This window comes from Schistocerca serialis, unplaced genomic scaffold (genome assembly GCF_023864345.2).
Source record: "Schistocerca serialis cubense isolate TAMUIC-IGC-003099 unplaced genomic scaffold, iqSchSeri2.2 HiC_scaffold_1353, whole genome shotgun sequence".
In the NCBI taxonomy this organism is placed as follows: domain Eukaryota; kingdom Metazoa; phylum Arthropoda; class Insecta; order Orthoptera; family Acrididae; genus Schistocerca; species Schistocerca serialis.
This window is the reverse complement of record NW_026047573.1, coordinates 6027587-6036411: the sequence shown is the minus strand read 5'-3', so window position 1 is coordinate 6036411 and position 8825 is coordinate 6027587.

The window sequence follows — 8825 nt, the reverse complement described above, 5'->3', positions numbered from 1 at the left end:
CCAAGGTGGTGTCGGGCTCTCACCCTCTCTGAAGGTGGTAGGGAGGGCAAATTCCAATTGTCGAAGCAGGCGACGGAAGCGGACTCCGGGGGGCAGCAGGGCAGACAAATACAACCCGTACTGACGGTCGAGAGAATCGGCGAAGAAGGACTTGTAAGAGGGGTGTTCGGGCATAGACAACAGCCGGCAGGCATACCGACACAGCAGTATGTCACGCCGGTAGGTCAATGGTAACGCGGCAGCTTCAGCGTAAAGACTCTCGACAGGACTAGTGTAGAAGGCTCCGGTCGCAAGATGTATCCCCCGATGGTGGATGGAGTTGAGCCGGCGTAAGAGGGATGGCCGAGCGGACGAGTAGACGAAGCTCCCATAATCCAGCTTCGATCGGACTATGGACCGATACAAGCGAAGCAGGACAGTGCGATCCACTCCCCAAGATGAACCGCTAAGAACTCTGAGGACATTAAGGGAACGTGTACAACGGGCCGCCAAATAAGAGACATGTGGAGACCAACACAGTTTCCGGTCCAACGTGAGCCCTAGAAACTTAGTTGTGTCCACGAATGGGAGAACAACGGGACCGAGATGTAAGGATGGCGGAAGGAACGCTTTATATCGCCAAAAGTTGATACAAACCGTCTTCTCTTCAGAGAACCGGAAGCCATTTGCCACGCTCCATGAGTAGAGGCTGTCTAGACAACGCTGGAGGCAGCGCTCCAGGAGGCATGTTCTCTGGGCACTGCAGTAGATCGCGAAGTCATCGACAAAGAGAGAGCCTGAGACATTAGGTGGAATGCAATCCATAATTGGATTGATCGCGATGGCAAAAAGGGCTATGCTCAAGACGGAGCCCTGAGGCACTCCGTTCTCCTGGAGGAAGACGTCGGACAATACGGAACCCACACGTACCCTAAACTTTCGATCCGTTAAAAAGGAATCAATAAAAAGGGGCAGACGACCGCGTAGGCCCCACTTGTGCATAGTGCGGAGGATACCTCCTCTCCAACAGGTATCATAAGCCTTCTTCAAGTCGAAGAACACGGCTACCGTTTGGCGCCTTCGCAAAAAGTTGTTCATGATGAATGTCGACAAGGTCACAAGGTGGTCAACAGCGGAGCGGCGGCGACGAAAGCCGCATTGGACATTAGTAAGTAGTCGTCGAAATTCAAGAATCCAAACTAACCGAGCATTAACCATGCGCTCCATCACCTTACAGACACAGCTTGTAAGAGAAATGGGGCGGTAACTAGAAGGAAGGTGTCTATCCTTCCCGGGTTTGGGTATAGGAACAACAACGGCGTCACGCCAACGCATCGGGACCTGACCTTCGGTCCAGACGCGATTGTAGGTACGAAGAAGGAAGCTTTTGCCCGCTGGAGAAAGGTGTGGAGAAAGGTGTGCCAGCATCTGAACATGAATGGCATCTGGCCCCGGAGCAGAGGACTGGGACAGTGCAAGCGCACGTTCGAGTTCCCGCATAGTAAAGGGGGCATTGTAAGTTTCCAGATTCAGCGAGTGGAAGGAAGGTCGCCGAGCCTCGTCTGCCTCTTTCCTGGGAAGGAAGGCAGGATGGTAATGGGCGGAGCTTGAAACCTCCGCAAAAAAGCGGCTAAAGGCGTTGGAGACAGCCACAGGATCAACAAGGACCTCATTACCTGAGGTCAGGCCAGGTACTGAGGAGTGGGCCTTAATGCCCGACAGCCGGCGCAGGCTACCCAAAACAACGGAAGAGGGAGTAAAACTGGTAAAGGAGCTCGTGAAAGAGGCCCAGCAAGCTTTTTTGCTGTCTTTGATGACTCTACGGCATTGCGCTCGGAGTCGTTTGTATTCAATACAATTCGCCAACGTAGGATGGCGGCGAAAGGTGCGTAAAGCACGTCGTCGAGCACGGATAGCGTCCCTACAAGCCTCGTTCCACCAGGGGACGGAAACGCGACGTGAAGAAGAAGTAGTACGAGGTATGGAACGTTCGGCAGCATGGATAATAACAGCCGTGAGGTAATCGACCTGACTGTCACAACTGGAAAAATCGTGGTCCGGAAACGTCGCCAGGGAGGAGTAAAGTCCCCAGTCAGCTTTCGGTATGTTCCAGCGCGAAGGACGTGGGGATGGGGTGAGGTGCAGGAGACGAACGACACAGGGGAAGTGGTCGCTCGAATAGGTGTCAGAAAGGACATACCACTCGAACCGACGGGCAAGAGTGGTAGAACAGATCGAGAGGTCCAAGTGGGAGTAGGTATGAGTAGAGTCCGAGAGGAAAGTCGGGGCGCCGGTATTGAGGCAGTCAAGATTGAGATGGTTGAGGACATCCGCCAAGAGTGAGCCTCTTTGAAGGATGCAGGAGAGCCCCAAAGGGGATGATGGGCATTGAAGTCGCCAAACAATAAGAACGGTGGGGGAAGCTGATCGATCAGGTGCATCATGTCAGCCCGACTAACAGCAGATGACGGTGGAGTGTAGACGGTACAAACTGAAAAAGTAAAAGCAGAAAGAGTAATGCGGATAGCTATTGCTTGGAGTGTGGTGGTCAGTGGGATGGGATGGTAATAGACATCGTCGCAAACGAGCAACATGACCCCACCATGAGCTGTCATACCATCCACAGGGGCGAGGTCATACCGCTCCGAGGTATAGTGGGAAAAGGCAATATGGTCAGTCGGGCGCAACTTGGTTTCCTGGAGACCAAGGACGAGCGGACAGTGCAGGCGGAGGAGCAGTTGTAATTCCTCCCGATTAGATCGAATACCTCTTATGTTCCAATGAAACAACGCCATTGCTAGTCAAAAAGTTGGGGGAACGAGACGGGGAAGAGCTGGTCACCTCGATGGCCGCGGAGGGCCAGGTTGCGAGGCAACAACGCTACAACTGACGGCAGGCGGATCCGGTTCCATCGACTCGTCGCCAGCTGCGGCCGCTGTCCCTGATTGTGTAGGAGGGGCCGCGTCATTGGCCGACAAAAGGCCGGCGGAACGCCTGGCAGCAGAGCGTCCCGGCGAAACTGAGGACGGCCAGGAGCAGCGACTCACGGATGAAGCGTCAGATGAAACGCGCCGGGGTGGAGAGGGGGATAGAGACTTCTTCTTGGAGGCCTTCTTGGAAGGCCGAGGAGGCACAGGGATGGTGGGCTGGACCCAAAGAAGGTCCTCACGCGCGGGGTCCATTTTGGAACGCCGGACCTCGGAAGCTGGGGTCCGGAACGTTTCCCCGATGGACGCCTGAGAAGAGGATCGCTTCTCAGGTGGCGTGGGGGGAGGAGGAGGAGGAAGGGTGGCCCCTTGGGGCAGGGGGGGTGGGGGCCGCGGGGGAGGAGGGGTTGGAAGGGAGGGATTTGGGAGGCGGAGGCAGAGCCCCCTGATGGGCAGAGGAGGCGGAGGGGGGACAGGATAGAGGTGAGGATACAGCGGAAGGAGTGGACACAACTGAGGCAAACGAAGTGGCCAGTGACACGGGATGAAGGCGGTCATACTTCTTCCTGGCCTCAGAATAAGAGAGCCGATCCAAAGTTTTGATTTCTTGTATCTTTTTCTCCTTCTGATAGGCGGGGCAGTCTGGGGACCTAGGCGAGTGGACGCCAGGACAATTAGGGCACCGAGGTGGTGGGGTGCAAGTATGTTCCTCACAAAGAGGACGTCCGCAATCGCCACAAAGGGGCTCAGCCTCACACCGTGATGACATGTGCCCAAAGCGCAAACACCGAAAGCAGCACACAGGAGGCGGGACGTAAGGTCGCACGTCGTACCGGTAGCACATCACCTTTACCTTCTCCGGGAGAACGTCCCCCTCGAAGGCGAGGATAAAGGCCCCGGTGTCGATGCGACGGTCTTTGGGGCCGCGCTGGACTCGCCGGACGAAATGCACTCCGCGGCGCTCCAGGTTGGCCCTGAGCTCCTCATCAGATTGTAGCAGGAGGTCACGATGAAAAATAACCCCCTGCGTCCTATTTAGTGCCAGATGTGGGACAATGTAGACTGGGATGTCCCCTAGGCGGTCGCATGCCTGGAGTGCCGCCGATTGTGTGGCAGAGGTGGTCTTGATAAGAACGGACCCTGATCGCATCTTGTTGAGAGACTCAATTTCCCCGAAGACGTCCTCAATGTGCTGAACAAAGAACATGGGCTTGGAGGTGGCGAACGTCCCCCCATCTGTTCGAGAACAGAGCAAATAGCGGGGGAAGTACTTCGCCCCAAGCCGGCGGGCCTGTCCCTCCTCCCATGGAGTGGCCAAGGGGGAAAGGGCAGGAGAACCAGAACTAGAACTAGAAACGGTACCTTTTCTTTTGGAAGACTCGGCCGCAGAGCGACCTGATACGTGTTGACGTTTCATGTGCGAAACGTCCGCCCCGATACCACCCACTCCGACCAGGGGCTCTCCCCACGGGCGCCACCCAGCCGCAGCAAGGGCCACCTGGCAGGATGACCATTGCCGGGAGTCCTGATGCCCCAAGGAGACGGGCATCTACTCCTTGGCCAACGTGGGGAGGGTGCAGCTCAGGTATCGGCAGTACGATCCCTGTGTTGTCAGGGGGCTACAACCTAGAGGGTACATGACGACCCCACCACAACGGGGTGGCTACCGTGCTGGATTTTTGGTGCCATGGAAAGTCCATCATGATCGCTGGTGCAGATGGAGATGCACTATGGGCGTAACTTGGACAACCCATCAGGCGTTTAGGCCCAATTTGAGGAATAATGGGTATGGTGACAACGCCAGTGCAATGCTGAGTGCCAAGGTCTTAGTGCACTTAGGACCAGTGGTACACCATGTAAGGTGTCCTTCCCCAAAAGGCTCGTACTTCTGTAGAATTTTGAAAAATGGAGGTCAAACCCCAAGGGGGACCATCACATTAAGGCCAAAACATTTGAGACTCCTTTTAGTCGCCTCTTATGACAGGCAGGAATACCGCGGGCCTATTCTTGCCCCCGAACCCGCAGGGGGAGGACTGGAAGGGGCCGCAGAAAGCCTCCTTACCAACATTCACAATACGTAGATGCCATTTCCACACAGCTATATATATCTACCTTATTTTCTAACCTAGGTGAAGGAGGACTGGAGGGGGCTCCACAAAATCCCCTTACCAACATTCAAAATTCGTAGATGTAATTTCTGCACAGCTGTATATATCTCTCTTATTTTCTAACCTAGGTGAAGGAGGACTGGAAGGGGCTGCAGAAAGCCTCCTTACCAATATTCACCATATGTAGATGTAATTTCTTCACAGCTGTATATGTCTCCCGTATATTCTAACCTAGGTGAATTAGGACTAGGAGGGGCTGCAGAAAGTCTCTTTACCAACATTCACCATACATAGGTGTAATTTCTGCACAGCTGTATAAATCTCCATTATTTTCTAACCTAGGTGGAGGAGAACTGGAAGGGGCTGCAGAAAGCCTCCTTACAACCATTCACCATACATAGATGTAAATTCTGCGCTGCTGTATATATCTCCCTTATTTTCTAACCTAGGTGGAGGAGGACTGGAAGGGGCTGCAGAAAGCGTCCAAACCAACATTCACCATATGTAGATGTAATTTCTGCACAGCTGTATGTATCACCCCTCTTTTCTAACCTAGGTGAAGCAGGACTGGAAGGGGCTGCAGAAAGCCTCCTAACCAACATTCACCATATGTAGCTGTAATTTCTGCACAGCTGTAAATATATGCTTTACTTTCTAACCTAGGTGAAGGAGGACTGGATAGGGCTGCAGAAAGCCTACTTACCAACATTCACCATACGTAGATGTAATTTCTGCACAGCTGTATATATCTACTTTATTTTCAAACCTAGGTGAAGGAGGACTGGAAGGGGCTCCACAAAGTCTCCTTAGCAACATTCACTATATGTAGATGTAATTTCTGCACAGCTGTATATATCTCTCTTATTCTCTAACCTAGGTGAAGCAGGACTGGAAGGGGCTGCAGAAAACCTCCTTACCAACATTCACCATATGTAGATGTAATTTCTGCACAGCTGTAAATATAAACTTTACTTTCTAACCTAGGTGAAGGAGGACTGGAAGGGGCTGCATAAAGCCTACTTACCAACATTCACAATACATAGCTTTAATTTCTGCGCAGCTGTATATATCTACTTTATTTTCTAACCTAGGTGAAAGAGGGCTGGAAGGGGCAGCAGAGAGCATCCATACCAACATTCACCATACGTAGATGTAATTTCTGCACAGCTGTATATAACTACTTCAGTTGCTAACCTAGGTGAAGGAGGACTGGAAGTGGCAGCAGAAAGCAGCCTTACCAACTATCACCATATGTAGATGTAATTTATGCACAGCTGTATAGATCTCCCTTATTTTCTAACCTAGGGGAAGGAGAACTAGAAGGGGCTGCAGATATCCTCCTTACCAACATTCACCATACGTAGATGTAATTTCTGCACAGCTCTGTATATCTCCCTTATTTTCTCACCTAGGTGAAGGACGACTGGAAAGGTCTGCAGAAAGCCTCCTTACCAACATTCGCCATACGTAGATGTAGTTTCTGCACAGCTGTGTATATCTCCTTTATTTTCTAACCTAGGTGAAGGAGGAGTGAAAGGGGCTGCAGAAAGCCTCCTTACCAACATCCACTATCTGCAGATGAAATTTCCGCACAGTTGTATATATCTTCTTTTACTTTCTAACCCAGTTGAGGGACAGGAAAGAGCTGCAGAAAGCCTCGTTAACAACAATCACTATCTGCAGATGTAATTTCTGCACAGCTGTATACATCTCCCTTACTTTCTAACCTAGATCAAGGAGGACTGGAAATGGCTGCAAGTAGCCTCCTAACCTACATTCACTATCTGCAGATGTCATTTCTGCACAGCTGTGTAAATCGCCTTTATTTTATACCCTAGGTGAAGGAAGACAAGAAAGGCCTGCAGAAAGCCTTCTTATCGACATTCACTATCTGCAGATGTAATTTCTGCACAGCTGTATGTATCTCCTTTATTTTCTAACCTAGGTGAAGAAGTACTGGCAGGGGCTGGAGAAAGCCTCCTTATTAACATTCACTATCAGCAGATGTAATTTATGCTCAGCTGTATTTATCTCCTATATTTACTAACCTAGGTGAAGGAGAACAACAAGGGCCTGCAGAAAGCCTCCTTACCAACATTCACTATTTGCAGATGTAATTTCTGCACCGCTGTAAGGATCTCTTTTCCATTTCTAACTTAGATACAGGAGGACAGGAAGGGCCTGCAGAAAGCCTCCTTAGCAACATTCTCCATCTGCAGATGTAATTTCTGCACAGCTGTATATATCGCCTTTTCTTTTCTAACTTAGGCGTAGGAAGACAGGAAGAGCCTGCAGCAAGCCTGCTCACCAACATTCACTATCTGCAGATGTAATTCATGCACTGCTGTGTATATCTCCTTTATTTTCTAACCTGGGTGAAGGTGGACTGGAAGGGGCTGCAGAAAGCCTCTTTACCAACATACACTATTTGTAGACTTAATTCCGCACACCTGTATATATCTCTTTTATTTTCTAACCTAGGTGAAGGACTACTATGGGGCCTGCAGAAAGCCTCCTTACTGATATTCTCTATCTGCGGATGCAACTTCTGCACAGCTGTATATATCTCCTTTATTTTCCAACCTAGGTGAAGGACGGTAGGATGGGCCTCAGAAAGCCTCCTTACCAACATTTACCATAAGTAGATGTAATTTGTGCACGGCTGTATGTATCTCCTTTTTTTTCTAACTTAGTTGAAAGAGGACAGGAAGGGGCTGAAGAACAACTCCTTACAATCATTCACTATCTGCAGATGTAATCTCTGCACAGCTGTATATATCTACTTTATTTTTAAACCTAGGTGAAGGAGGACAAGAAGGGCCTGCAGAAAGCCACCTTACCGACATTCAATATTTGCAAATGTAATTTCTGCACAGCCGTATGTATCTCCTTTATTTACTAACCTACGTGAAGGAGGACTGGAAGGGCATGCAGAAAGCCTCCTTACGAACATTAAATACCCGCAAAATTAATTACTGCACAGCTGTATATATCTTCTTGATCTTCTAACTTAGGTGAAGGAGGACTGGAAGGGGCTGCAGAAAGCCTCCTTACCAACATTCACTATCTGTAGATGCAAATTCTGCACAGTAGTGTATATCACCTTCAATTTCTAACCTAGGTGAAGGAGGACTGGAAGGGGCTGGAGAAAGCCTCCGTACCAACATTCACTTTATGCAGATGCAATTTCTGCACAGCTGTATATATGTCCTGTATTCTCTAACCTAGGTGAAAGACGACTGTGGGGCCTGCAGAAAGCCTCCTTACCAAAATTCACTATCTGCAGGGGTGATTTCTGCACAGCTGTATATATCTCCTTACTTTCTAACCTAGGTGAAGAAGGACTAGAAGGGCCAGCAGAAAGCCTCCTTACCAATATTCAGTATCTGCAGATGTAATTTCTGCACAGCTGTATGTATCTCTTTAATTTTCTAACCTAGGTGAATTAGCACTGGAAAGACCTGCAGAAAGCCTCCTCACCAGCATTCACAATCTCTAGATGTAGTTTCTGCACAGGTGTATATACCTCCTTTATTTTCTAACCTAGGTGAACGAGGAAAGGAAGGGGGCGCAGTAAGCCTCCTTAACAACATTCACTATCTGCAGATATAATTTCTGCACAGCTGTATATATCTACTTTATTTTTTAACCTAGGTTAATGAGGACAAGAAGGGCCAGCGGAAAGCCACCTTACCGACATTCAATATTTGCAGATGTAATTTCTGCACAGCCGTATGTATCTCTTTTATGTTTTAACCTAGGTGAAGGAGCACTGGAAGGGCCTGCAGAAAGCCTCCTTACCAACATTCAC